Below are 14,338 nucleotides of genomic sequence, written 5' to 3'. Positions count from 1 at the left end.
TTACACCTCCCACGTTCACTTCGTTCTCATTCAATCTCATGAAATTCGACAACGTCCATGTCGACATCAATTCCATGACAGCGTGGGTGGAAGCCGGCGCTACGTTGGGCCAAATTTATTCTGGGATTGCAAACAAGACCAACAACCATGCATTTCCTGCCGGGATTTGCCCCACTGTTGGCTCCGGCGGCCATATCGCAGGAGGCAGGCTGAGTTTCCCCTCTAGAAAATATGGCGTCGCAGCGGATAATGTGATCGACGCATTGCTCGTTAAAGCCTCCGGTGAAATTATGGACAAGAAAGCGATGGGTGATGATGTGTTCTGGGCACTGACAGGTGGTGGAGGAGGCAGCTGGGGTGTGGTTAGTGCGTTGAAAATAAAGCTGGTGAGCGTTCCCACCATTCTCACGGCCTTTCAAGTCTCAAGAACCGGCCGAGACGTGGTGACGGATACCATCCACCGATGGCAATACATCATGCCTTTCGTGGAAGAGGACCTGTTCATGCGTGTGCAGTTCTTTGGAATTAAAGTCGAAGGAGCTGGGACGAAAAGGGATATGAACGCGTCGTTCCAAGGGATGTATCTGGGACGTAAGGAGCAGTTCTTGAAGATTGTGAACATCACGTTCCCGGAGTTGAAGATGGCGGAGAACGAGTGCAGTGAAATGAGCTGGATCGAGTCTACGTCCTTCATCGGAGGGGCTGCTAACGTGAGCGAACTGACAAACAGATACTATTCCAACAAAGTCCATTTCAAAATAAAATCGGATATGGCAACAACCCCGCTGTCCTAATGATCAGGTCTCCAGGGATTGTGGGACATCATGGAAGAAGACGTGAGCGCGTATGCAATTTTCTCTCCTTTGGCAGGAATTATGGACAGGATTCCTTCCTCTGCGATACCCTTCCCTCGCAGAGCTGCAAACATATTCGACATACAGTACAAGGTCGTATGGAACAACAGCAGTGACGACGAACACTACCTTAATTATATGCGAAAGCTTTACGCATACATGGCTCCTTATGTTTCTTCTTCTCCTAGATCTGCTTATGTTAATTATTTGGATCTGGATCTGGGCAGTGCAGACAATGGAACTGCCAGAGTCACAGAAGCCGAAGCATGGGGTAAGAAGTATTTCCACGACAATTTCGACGGACTTGTGAAGGCCAAAACAGAGGTTGATCCTCACAACTTTTTCAGAAATTCTCAGAGCATTCCTCCGAGAAATAATTGATTATCCCTAATGTCTAATCATTTTGTTGATTGTAATCCAAAATAAGGCTACAGCTTAAGCCACTTCAGTCCATAATGGCGTGGCACTCCTTGGAACGCCGAACATCAATTGTGGTGAATTCACGACGAATCTGTATGTTTTTGGGGATGAATTTGCTTCTTACGCTTTACGATAAAAATACAGCACGACTGTTATATTTATCACCATGTAGAAATGCAAGAGTGCACGATTAAGTTTTATCAATTTCCAATTTGGGATGTAGTTTCTCGGGCATTCATGTTTCGGTCTAATTCGCTTCGCTTCTCAATTACTACGTCAAGTCTTTACCATTTCACGTCGAATCGAATTTTACATTATGATTTATATAACCTGCCGACTATTAGCGCGGTTGAGATTGTCCCAATTGTTTATTTTATTCAAATGCCATAAATTTATTATACCTTCAGAATTGTAATCTACTATAGGTTTTTTACATTATTTTTTTTAATACATTCTTTCCTTTTCTATATTATATGGAACTTTGTAATAGCTCCATTGAAATCGCTTAAACAACAATCATCATCATCATTATTATTATTATTATAATTTTATTGATTAGAATGGTCCATTTATTACATTTATGCATATAGATTTTACGAAAATGAGATCTAGCCAAAATCAGATTTGCTCGTTGAATTAAAATGTTGTTGACATAGTTAATTTTATTTTGGTTAAATAAAGCTTCATTACATTGTAATTTTGATTTTAGTCCGACCTTTTTTATTAAGTTATCATTTCATTTCTATTTTTATTAGATATTTTTTATTAATTTTAGTTTTTAATATTAGTAAAAAGTTCTAAATTTTATTAGATTTTAGTTTTTAATATTAGGAAAAAGTATTATTTTTTTAATCTAATTTTTTTTTTTATAATGCCCAAATTATTTGTTGTAGATACTAAAAAGTATATGCAATAATATCACATCTTGATTTTTCAAAATCCATAAAAAATAAACTCATCTATTCTTTTCTATCTTTTTTCTTTTCCAATTTTAGCGAACCACCAGTGTTTGGAGTGGATGTTACAATAGACATTTGATTCTCTTTTGTATTTCTTGGATATTCTTTGTCAAAATCCGATCCCTGTGATCCATGTATTCCTTTTCTACCACTCACTTCCTTTCACCTCTGATCCATGTCTTCCTTTTCTACCACTCACTTCCTTTCACCTCTGTCCATGTATTCGTTTGCTAACACTCACTTCATTTCACCTCTGATCCATGTATTCCTTTGCTACCACTCACTTCCTTTCCACTTCCTTTCCTGATAAGTGCTGCTCATGCTGTTGTGGTTTGTTGTTGGGTTGCGGAGTTAAAACAAAGTTGTGCTCATCTTGTCTTTTCTATTGTCTCTCCTTTTTCTGCTTCTTCTTCTTAGGGCTTAGTGCATTGCCAACTTTTTTGCTTTTGGTAATTTTTTATTCAAATGATATTAAGTAAGATTACACATTTTTTAATATTTATTTTTTTGGATTATTTTAATTATAATTTAATCTCTTATATTAAAACTAATTTTGGTTTTTCATTTATTTTTAAATTATTTATTATTATAATTTGATTTTAAAAATACAATTAATATTAATATAATTTGTATTTCTTTTTTTATTGAACTCTCTATCATATAATTTTAGCTTTCCCATTTTGAATATTAGTTTTGTTTTTATCTTATTTTAACTGTGAATGGATTAATGCTCATTATGTAGTGGAGATATGGACAATAGTTTTAAGGCACACATAGGTGAGATGTTTATAAGAAATTTTGCACTCATATATATGAACATGAGAAATGTGAGAAGCAAGACATTAAACATTGAAATTAGTGAGAAAATCTTCAAGGTACATATATTTTTAGAAAAATGAGAAATTTATATTGAAAATCAAATTTGAAATGAAAGTTATATAAACATTTTTTTATTTTTATTTTTTAACTTTCTAACTTCAAATTTCTATGGTTTTGTAATTCTCATATATGGGTAGAAGGATTAATTGGTACTCTTAAGGAAGTGAGCTTTATTGATTGTGGCTTGATTGTCTATTATTTATGTTTGAAGAAATAATATGATATTTATTGACTAACCTTTTACTTTTATGGTTAGAAAACTACTTTTTGAAGTTGATTTTAGACTTTATTTATTTTTTTGTCTGATTTTTTTTTTGCTTATTAAGTCATAAACTTATTGAGTCATTAATATTTGTGAAAGTATATTTTGCACATAAAGGTTTTTGCCGTAATTTTATATTTTGAAACTCTTTCTATCCCTAGCTATTTCAAGGCTTGTATGTACATTTTCTTGTTGTAAAAATTTCTCACGATTTATATAATGTTAAGAAACGAAAAACAATAATTATTACTAAATCTTTTATCTTAAATAATTTTTTACTTTATCTTTTAAAATATATTATCCATAAAAGATTTTCATTTTTGTAATATTTATGTGATAATAAAAACTATTTATATAACCACAATTTTGTTAATTTTCATTTTTGTTCATTTCTTTAACTTTCAAACTATTAATATTTTTATTTTATTTTATTTAATTATTTTACTCAAAAAAAAACTCTTTATAACATGCCTTTTGAGTTCGTCTAAAATTCACACTTTTAAATAATTGCTTTTACAAGATCATATAAACTTAACGAAATAAATCCTATGAAAGGAGTCCCACAAGTTGTCTTTAAACATCTTTCAAATAGTTAAATACAAGTTGTCTTTAAACATCCTTCAAATAATTAAAAACAAGCCCAAGACTTCAAACCGGAGACATGAGAACTTTTTTAAATTATTGCTTTTACAAGATCATATAAACTTAACAAAATAAATCTTATGAAAAGAGTCCCACAAGTTGTCTTTAAACATGTTTCAAATAGTTAAATACAAGTTGTCTTTAAACATCTTTCAAATAATTAAAAACAAGACCAAGACTTCAAACTGGAGACATGAGAACTTTTTTAAATTATTGCTTTTACAAGATCATATAAACTTAATAAAATAAATCGTATGAAAGGAGTCCCACAAATTGTCTTTAAACATCTTTAAAATAGCTAAAAACAAGCCAAGACCTCAGGCCAGAGACATGAGAACCTTTTTGAGAAAAGACACATGTAGAGTATGATTGTAATTTCCTATATATGTAATTTATTAAAAAAATAAGCTATGGTGACCATAATACATGAATTATAAAAGAAGAACATTTTTTAAATTACTATAAAATAAATAGATTTCGTGCATACAAAAAATTATATTTCACTTGTGTTTGCATTTTATTTGCCGTTAAGACGTAAATGTTGACACCAATTCTAATTGTAATTCGTTAAATTCACTTATAATTAGTTAACTTCAATTACAATTGTAATCTCTTCCATATTTGCATAAGTATGGAATGAAATTAGTTGTTCTATCAAAGCTATTGCTTTGTTTTAACAAAACTATCATTTTATTATTGAGTTCTTATTCCATCTGCTTTGCTTTTCAACAACAAGAGGTAGATAAAGAAGTACAATGATAATATTTTCCATACTTAGCATAAATACAAAAGGAAACTAGCTCTTCAGCCAAAACTCTCTCTGCTCTATCATTGATTTTTTGTTATTCCATAGCTATTATTGGGTTGTTGGCTATTGAATTTTGTTGAGAAATTTAGCTTGTTCAAGGAAGGATGGCTAGATGGTTCTATGGAAGAAAAGGTATGCATCCTATCCTAACCTTCTCTTGAAGGTAGAACTTATGTTTACATGAATCTTGCTAAAAGAATTGGTCATAAGAAAGTGTGAGCATGATAAGGCTTCCATGTAATTACTCGAAACAAGGAGTAGTGCATGCTTTGGAATGGTTAAGTATCAATCCTCATCCATAATATTACATGACTTTGATAGGATGATGTAGGATGATATTGCTCAACATCGAATATGGTGGGTTGATGAGGTGATACTGATAACTTCAAGGATGACAAATAAATTGTGGGTTGATGAGGTGATACTGATAACTTCAAGGATGACAAATAAATTGTGGGTTGATGAGGTGATACTTATAACTTCAAGGATGACAAATAAATTGTAGCTTGTTGGTCAGTTCGTTCCATGGCCACTTTGATTACAAGTGATTAGCAGGATCATTACTTTGATCACATTTATGCATGTATATGTTACATAAATGAGATCTAGCCAAAATTAGTTTTTCTCGTTGAATTAAAATGTTGTTGACATAGTTAATTTTATTTTTGTTAAATAAAGCTTCATTACATTGTAATTTTGATTTTAGTCGCACTTTTTCATTAAGTTGTCATTTCATTTTTATTTTTGTTAGATATTTTTTTTTTAATTAATTTTAGTTTTTAATATTAGTAAAAAGTTTTATTTTTATTAGATTTTAGTTTTTAATATTAGTAAATTTTTTATTTTTTATTTTTTAATATAATTTTTTTCTTTTATAATGTGCAAAATTATATGTTGTAGATGCTAAAAAGTATATGTAATAATATCACATCTTGATCTTTTGGAATCCATAAAAAGTAAACTCATCTATTCTTTTCTATCTTTTTTCTTTTCCACCTTTCGGCAACCACTAGCGTTGGGAGTGGATGTTACAATAGACATTTGATTCTCTTTTGTATTTATTGGATATTCTTTGTCAAAATACAATCCCTCTGATCCATGTATTCGTTTTCTACCACTCACTTCCTTTCACCTCTGATCCATGTATTCGTTTGCTACCGCTCACTTCCTTTCACCTCTGATCCATGTATTCCTTTGCTACCGCTCACTTCCTTTCTCCTCTGATCCATGTATTCCTTTGCTACCACTCACTTCCTTTCCATTTCCTTTACTAATGAGTGCTGCACTTCCTTTCCTAATGAGTGCTACTCATGGTGCTGCTGTGTGTTGTTGGGTTGTGGAGTTAAAGCAGTGTTATGCTCTATCTTGTCCTCTTCTATTGTCTCTCCTTTTTTTGCTTCTTCTTCATAGGGCTTAGTGCATTACCAACTTTTTGACTTTTGGTATTTTCTTATTAAAATTATATTAAGAAAGATTGCATATTTTTTAATAATTTTTTATTTTTTATATTATTTTAATTATAATTTAATCTTTTATATTAAAAATAATTTTATTTTTCCATTTATTTTTAAATTATTTATTATTATAATTTGATTAAAAAAATACAATTAATATTAATATAATTTGTATTTCCTTTTTTATTGAACTCTCTATCATATAATTTTAGAGTTCCCATTTTGACTATTATTTTTGTTTTTATCTTATTTCAATTGTGAATGGATAAATGCTCATTATGTAGTGGAGATATGGACAATACTTTTAAGGTACACATGGTTGAGACGTTTATAAGGAATTGTGCACTTATATATATGAACATGAGAAAAGTGAGAAGGAAGACAATAAATATTAAAATTAGTGAGAAAATCTTCAAGGTACATATATTTTTAGAAAAAAGAGAAAGTAATATTGAAAACCAAATTTGAAATGAAAGGTATATATATATTTTTTTATTTTTATTTTTTAACTTGCTAACTCCAATTTTCTATGGTTCTGTAATTCTCATATAAGGGTAGAATGATTAATTGCTACTCTTAAGGAAGTGAGCTTTATTGATTGTGGTTTGATTGTCTATTATTTAAGTTTGAAGAAATAATATGATATTTATTGACCAACTTTCTACTTTTATCGTTAGAAAACTACTTTTTGAAGTTGATTTTAGACTGTATTTATTTTTTTTGTCTGATTTTTTTGCTTAATAAGTCATAAAATTATTGACTCATTAATTTTTTTTGAAAGTAGATTTTGAATATAAAATATTTTGCGGTAATTTTATATGTTGAAACTCTTTCTATCCCTAGCTATTTCAAGGTTTGTATGTACATTTTCTTGTTATAAAACTTTCTCACTATTTATATAAAATTAAGAAAAGAAAAACAATAATTATTACTAAATCTTTTATCTTAAATACATTTTTATTTTATCTTTTAAAATATATTATCCATAGAATACTTTCATTTTTGTAATATTCATGTGATAATAAAAAATATTTATATGACCACAATTATGTTTTACATAATTTTCATGTTCCTTCATTTATTTAACTTTCAAACTATTAATATTTCTATTCTATTCTATTTAATTATTTTACTCACCATAAAATAAAAAAGAAAAAGAAAAACTCTTTATAACATGCCTTTTGAGTTCGCCTAAAAATCACACTTTTAAATTATTGCTTTTACGAGATCATATAAAATTAACAAATAAATCCTATGAAAGGACTCCCACAAGTTGTCTTTAAACATCTTTCAAATAGTTGAAAAGAAGCCCAAGACCTAACACTGGAGACATGAGAAGCTTTTTTAAATTATTGCTTTTACAAGATCATATAAATTTCACAAAATAAATCCTATGAGAACCTTTTTTAAATTATTGCTTTTACAAGATCATATAAACTTAACAAAATAAATCCTATGAAAGGAGTCCCACAATTTGTCTTTAAACATCTTTCAAATAGTTAAAAACAAGCCAAGACCTCAGACTAGCGACATGAGAACCTTTTTGAGAAAAGACACATGTAGAGTATAACGATAACGGTTGTAATTTGGTATATATGTAATTTGTTAAAAAAATAAGTTATGGTGACCATAATACATAAATTATAAAAGAGGAACATTTTTTAAATTACGATAAAATAATAGATTTCGTGCATACAAAAATTTATATTTCACTTGTGTTTGCATTTTATTTGCCATTTAGATGTAAATGTTGACACCAATTGTAATTGTAATTCACTAAATTCACTTATAATTAGTTAACTTCAATTACAATTGTAATCTCTTAAATATTTGCATAAATATGGAATGAAATTAGTTGTTCTACCAAAGCTATCGCTTTGTTTGAATAAAACTATCATTTTATTATTGAGTTCTTATTCCATTCGCTCTCCTTTTCAACAACAAGAGGTAGATAAAGTAGTACAATGATAATATCTTCCATACTTCGCATAAATACAAAAGGTAATACCATTCTATTATTGAGTTCTTATTCCATCTGCTCTGCTTTTCAACAAAAAGACTTAGATAAACAAGTACAATAACAATATCTTCCATACTCAAAATAAATACAAAAGGAAACTAGCTCTTCAGCCAAAACTCACTCTACTCTATCACTTAGTTTTTGTTATTATATAGCTATTGGTTGGGTTGTTGGCTATTGAGTTTTGTTGAGAAATTTAGCTTGTTCAAGGAAGGATGGCTAGATGATTCTATGGAAGAAAAGGTATGCATCTTCTCCTAATAAATCTTCTCTTGGAGGTAGAACTTATGTTTACGTCAATCTTGCTGAAAGAATTGGTCATAAGAATGTGTGAGCATGATAAGGCTTCCATGTAATTACTCGACACTCGGAAGGAGTAGTGCATGACTTGGAATGGTTAAGTATCAATACTCATCCATAATATTACATGACTTAGACAAGATGATATAAAATGATATTGGTCAACATCGAATATGGTGGTTTGCTAAAGAATGAAAGAGAGGTGATAATGATAACTTCAAGGACGAATAAATTGTAGCTTGTTGGTCAATTCGTTCCATGGCCACTTTGATTACAAGTGATTAGCATGATCATTACTTTGATTACAAGTGATTAATAGGATCATTACAATTAAATATCCATGTTATCAGATCATTACTATAAAATTTCCTTATATCAATATTTGTAATGTATTAATCCTTGGTGCTAACTTGAAGCCCTGATGATATGGATCTCGGATAGAAAGTTCATGATTATGGTTCTAAGATTTAATATTTTTGCTCTCTAATTGTGATAGCATACTCCCCATTCGAGATATATTTTCAACAACGTGTTTTTACTTATGTTCATTAATTCCTTAGATGTACACATCCCTTTCAGGAAGGCTCTCTAGGGGAAGCGTTTCCATGCAAATCATGAATTTTGGTATTTATTTCTTATTCTCATTCATCTTCTTTTATATTCCTTACATCTTATCTTTTATTCCTTCATTATTTTCATTGACATTATTTTCCTTTTCTCTTCTAATATTTTCTTGAGAACATGAGGAAATAATATTTTTCAACATACTACCATCCATTTCATGAATCTTATTATGTAATTGAGATAACCTAAATACTAAGTATTCACTTTATCCATGGGTAAAGGACGAACCTTTATTATATTTGATTGGTGTAGTATCTTTCTTTGGAGGCATGTTGGAAAATAAAAATAACACTCCTCTTTATTACAACCAAACAAAAGGGATCTTCTAATAAATATTTAGGTCATTAGTAAGTTATGTATCTTAATTTGGAGAATATCATAAGGGATGAAGCTTTATTGATAAATCTCTAAGTTTTGAGGCCTTATAGATTTGAATTTTTTTTTGCAATATTCGAATATGTAGTTTCTGCAATTCTATAAGTCTGAACTAAATTTGATGTATGAACTGAAAATTATAGTAACCTTCCTAAAAATTGTTGATTTTTTGGCCTCTTCACACGAGAAAACTTGTACATCGTTCCATGTGTCCAATTATTGAAATAGATTTCATAGTTTGAAAATTCCTTGAAAATAAGATAGAGTAATAATACCAATATAATTTGCTTAAAAATGATTTCATGACTATTCATAAACTCTGAGTTCCATAGGGTATAACTATGAAAGTATAGTGAGTGAAATCAGATGAAATTAACTATTCCTTGATATTTCTCATTAATATAGTGCATGTTTTACTTTATGAGCTTTATAGAAAGAAAGAAAGAAAAGATATAGAAAAATTCCAATCTAACTTCTTTAAGACTAATTTTTAGAGTATACAATGTTGGGAAATGAAACTAGTTTCTATCTTCATAATTTTCATTGTACTCATGTGACTATGTATATCTTATGTAACAAGACAAATAAGAAAGAAAAATATTATTTTCAAGCATGGTTTTCATGCTTCTCTTGATTGGTCAACTAGGTTAGGCATGTTCTTCATACTTGTAGGGTTTGTCTAGTAGAATTTACAGGGTAAGTTCCTCAAATAAAACACCAAAGGACACCGCTCACAAACATATCACATATCAGTACACCAGTATTCTTGACGTGGTAAAAGCCCTCAAAGAGGGAAACAGTCCACGGCCTGAGGCAACGCAGCCAGTTCAAGAAATTTATTAATAAAACAAAAAAAAATTACATAAGCTTCTCTCATGAATAGTCACACTACAAATGACCCTTCATGCTCTTTAAATAGAGATCATGGACCAATTAGGTGTTAAGCCATGGATCAAGTGTTAGTAATATCAAGGAGAGAATTAATCGTCAGATCACTTATTGTCTGGAACATATTGTGACCATTAGATTGTAAGTTACAAAAGTACATAGTAAAGAAACACACTTTACTTAACACTACACTAAACTAGGTTATACTTAACTTCCTATGTGTGGGAATATCCTGACATCCCCCCCTAAGAACAACTTGGGATAGGATTGAAGGATATAAAAATATGACACAATAGGATAAGGAAGGAGGAATTAGAGCCTATCAAACCCTAGTGACAACTTCCTGAACTCCAACCATAAATTGAAGTTTAGTAAACTTCGCCTCAATGAGATCCTTTGTAAAGATACCTATAACTTGATCATTAGTTGAACAATATTGCACTTCAAAAAACATGGTCATGAATGAGCTTTCTGATGAAGTGCATGTGTATTTCAATGTGTTTCTGGAGCTGATGTTGGACTGGATCTTTGCATAGTTGAATGGAACTTTTATTATCATAGCAAAGTGTAGTCGGATGCTGTTGTTGAAAGCTAAAATCTGACAAGAACTGATGAAGCCACAACGCTTCCTTACTAGCTTCTACGACTCCATGATACTTTGATTCTGCTAAAGAAAGAGAAATGGCACTTTGTTTCTTACAAGCCCATGTAATAGGTCCAGAACCAAGAGTGAACACATAACCTGCAGTAGACTTCCAATCACCAGGGTCACCAGCCCAATCAGAATCAGTGAAACCCACCAATAGAGGAGATGCTTCTGCACTATAATGAATCTCAAACTAAATTGTACCTCGAACATAACCAAATGTTCTCTTAGCTGCTTTCCAATGACTTTCATGTGGGTTTTCCATGAACCGAGCAATAAGGCCGAAAACAAAGGAATGGTTAGGACGAGTATGGGTCAAATACAAACACTTTCCAACAAGTTGATGGTATAAGGTAGCATCAACTTCAGGTGAAGTACAAGAGACTAAAATTTTAACTCCATATTGAGAGGGAGAAGGGGCTAGCTTACAGTCCTCCATTTGAAAGTGGCGTAGAGGATCATAGGCATATTTGGACTGGGAAAGGGAAATACCTTCCTTGGATTGCAAGACTTGAAGACCAAGAAAATAATGCAAGTGTCCTAAGTCTGTCATTTCAAACTTCTTTTTAAGGTTGGACTTCACATGGTTTATAAGGTTTGGATCACTACTAGTAAGGATCAGATCATCAACATAATGAACAAGAGCGATATAGATTTCTTCATACAAGTCCCCATGCAAGAAGGCAGATTTTTTAACATCCATTTGGTGGATTTCCCATTTGAAAGAGGTAGCAAAGGAAATAACAAGGTGGATAGAGTTCATTTTGGCAACTTAGAATCACCTACAAGAGCACCTGCTACATCCTGATTAGCTTAAGAATTTGATGTCCACATTGTTTTTCAACAAAGGGCTTAAAGGCCAAGAACATGTTAAATACTTCACTCTTGAGTTTTAAGAAGTATACCCAAGTGCATCTAGAGAAATCATCAATGAAAGTTAAGAAATACTTGTAGCCAGATAATGAAACAACTAGAAGTGGACCACATAAATCACTATGCACAAGTTGTAAAGGGATGAGGCATGTCAAGAGGCATGTTTTTCAAAACTATCTCGATGCTGTTTTCCGAGTACACATCTAGAACAAACACCATCTCTGCAACATACCATAGGAAGACTTGTCACCATATTTTCTTTAAATAGATTTTGAAGGGAGCAATAGTTTAAGTGACCAAATCGCTCATGCCAAAGTTTGCTCACTTCATCATTATGAGCAAAAAATATTGAGGGAAGAGTTGATGACCCAAATTTTTTAAACTTATACAAATTTGTAGAATCATCAACAATGCGAGTAGCTAAATTCTATTTAGGATCTCTTAGGTCCTTAATTACAACATTATGAGGTGAAAATTCAATGGTTTTACCTTCACATGAATGAGTTATCTGATATACATTTAGAAGGTTGTAGGATAAGCTTGGAGCACATAATACATCATTAAATTTACCATTGTCGAAGATTGATACTCGTTGAGAATATAGAATCCAAGATAGGAAGTTGACTGATACTATTTGAGGATTGGACAAGTATCCAAGACAAGAGTGGTCTAAGAGGACCAATATTCTTTAAGGATAGGTAATCCAAGGTAATAATAAGTCCTAAAAATACATACCTAGTGACAATCTAGATGGGGTATGGACCTTAGAGGTAGTGCAGTGTCTCACGCAAATCCTCCAACCATTACGCTATGAAATAAAATGAGCTTGTCAGCTCAAGGGCTTACTATGATGGCAATGTTGGTTATGACGTTCATGCTTAAGAGATTGCTTATCAATTTGACTCTTCTCATGAGAACTCTTTAGTTTGAGAATATCCTTGTACCTGGTTGTACAATTATGAAAAACTCCCTAGTTAAGAGGGAGTATTGGAAAATGAAACTAGTTTTGGTCTTCATAAGCATCATTGTACTCATGTCATTATGTTTATCTTATGTAGAAATGAAAAGAGGAAAGAAAATTATTATTTTCAAACATTGGTTTCATGCTTCTATTGATTGGTAAACTAGGTTAAGAATGTTCGTCATGCTTCTAGGGTTTGTCAAGTCATAATATTTATTACCATGAGTCAAGAGAGTCAATATTGTTTGTATAAGGCCCATTTGGGTAGGTTGTAATATGTAAAAGAATTTACTTTTGTGTATAAAAATTTAAGAAGAGCTCCAAGACCAAGTTGGACATAACTATGAGAAGTTAGCCTAGAAGAGCCTATTCAGCCTCATGAAACACATATATAGAGAATCAACTTCAAACTTAATATACAAACTTTCGATATGAATAAGAAATGTTCGATTTGAAGTAAGGAATAAGAAGGAAAGAAAGTGAAGGTCAAGGAATGAAGAAATCATGGAAAGGAAGAAAAGCCTAAATTTTTGCTCTCTCACACGTGTGAAAGTTAAGGTTTTTGTAGCTACTGGGAGGCCAAAAATTGCAGGTCTTAACTATAGGTTTGAAGTAGAAGGTGAAAATTCTGAAGTGGAGCAGATTGAAAGATGTTTGACATTTGTTGACTTGGCCAATCTTTGAATTATTTGGAAGAGATCATTGGAGGGTTGATTCAGTGCTTGGAGAAGGTATTGTCTTTGGTCTTCAAGTCTTGGAGTTTTGATTTGAATTGATTCTATAAGAAGAGAAGAATTTCTTATGGGTTTCTTCCCTAGCGTGGAACCTAATTCTCGTGTCTATTTTGTTTGTTGTTTATGCTTTTGATAATTGTTTGATGAAGAGAACCTAACTAAGAATAGCAAGAAGTTAATATAGTATCACAAACTTTTATCAAGGATAAGGATAATTGTTTAATTGTTTCATTAGTGGATTATGCGACATTCAAAAACCCTAACTTCCTTGGAGCATATCTTTGAAAATACAGTGAACCAATATATGTAGCTTGAACCATATTTTCACCAATAATTTCCTCAATGTGGTCCAAGTTTCATGGTTTTAAGTCTCACAAAAAGAAATAACGAAAATTTTAAACTGGCCTCTTGAAACAAAATTTAGGAGCATTCAAAAACCCTAAATTCCTTGGACTATATTTGCAAAAATATAGCAAACCAAGATCTAGAATTTGAATCAAATATTTCTCATCATGTATTCTCAATATTCTCCAAGTTTGAACATATGAATCCTCCTAGAAAAAAATTGATAGCAAAAGTTCCATGATAACATGTTTCAAGTAGAAAACCCTAGGATCATGAGCTCTAATACGAAATTTT

The 14,338-nt window shown here is 31.4% G+C and overlaps 1 pseudogene; it reads left to right on the top strand.

Moving 5' to 3' along the window:
* Positions 1-5: 5 nt before the first annotated feature.
* LOC149235027 (berberine bridge enzyme-like D-2 pseudogene) lies at positions 6-1,438 on the top strand (annotated as a pseudogene).
* The last annotated feature ends 12,900 nt before the right edge of the window (positions 1,439-14,338 follow it).

This window comes from Pinus tabuliformis, chromosome 8, assembly GCF_031772625.1.
Source record: "Pinus tabuliformis cultivar Carrire ecotype Pingquan chromosome 8, CPIR1, whole genome shotgun sequence".
In the NCBI taxonomy this organism is placed as follows: domain Eukaryota; kingdom Viridiplantae; phylum Streptophyta; class Pinopsida; order Pinales; family Pinaceae; genus Pinus; species Pinus tabuliformis.
The sequence above is the reverse complement of the archived record's forward strand: the minus strand, read 5'-3'. Positions and strand labels throughout refer to the sequence as shown.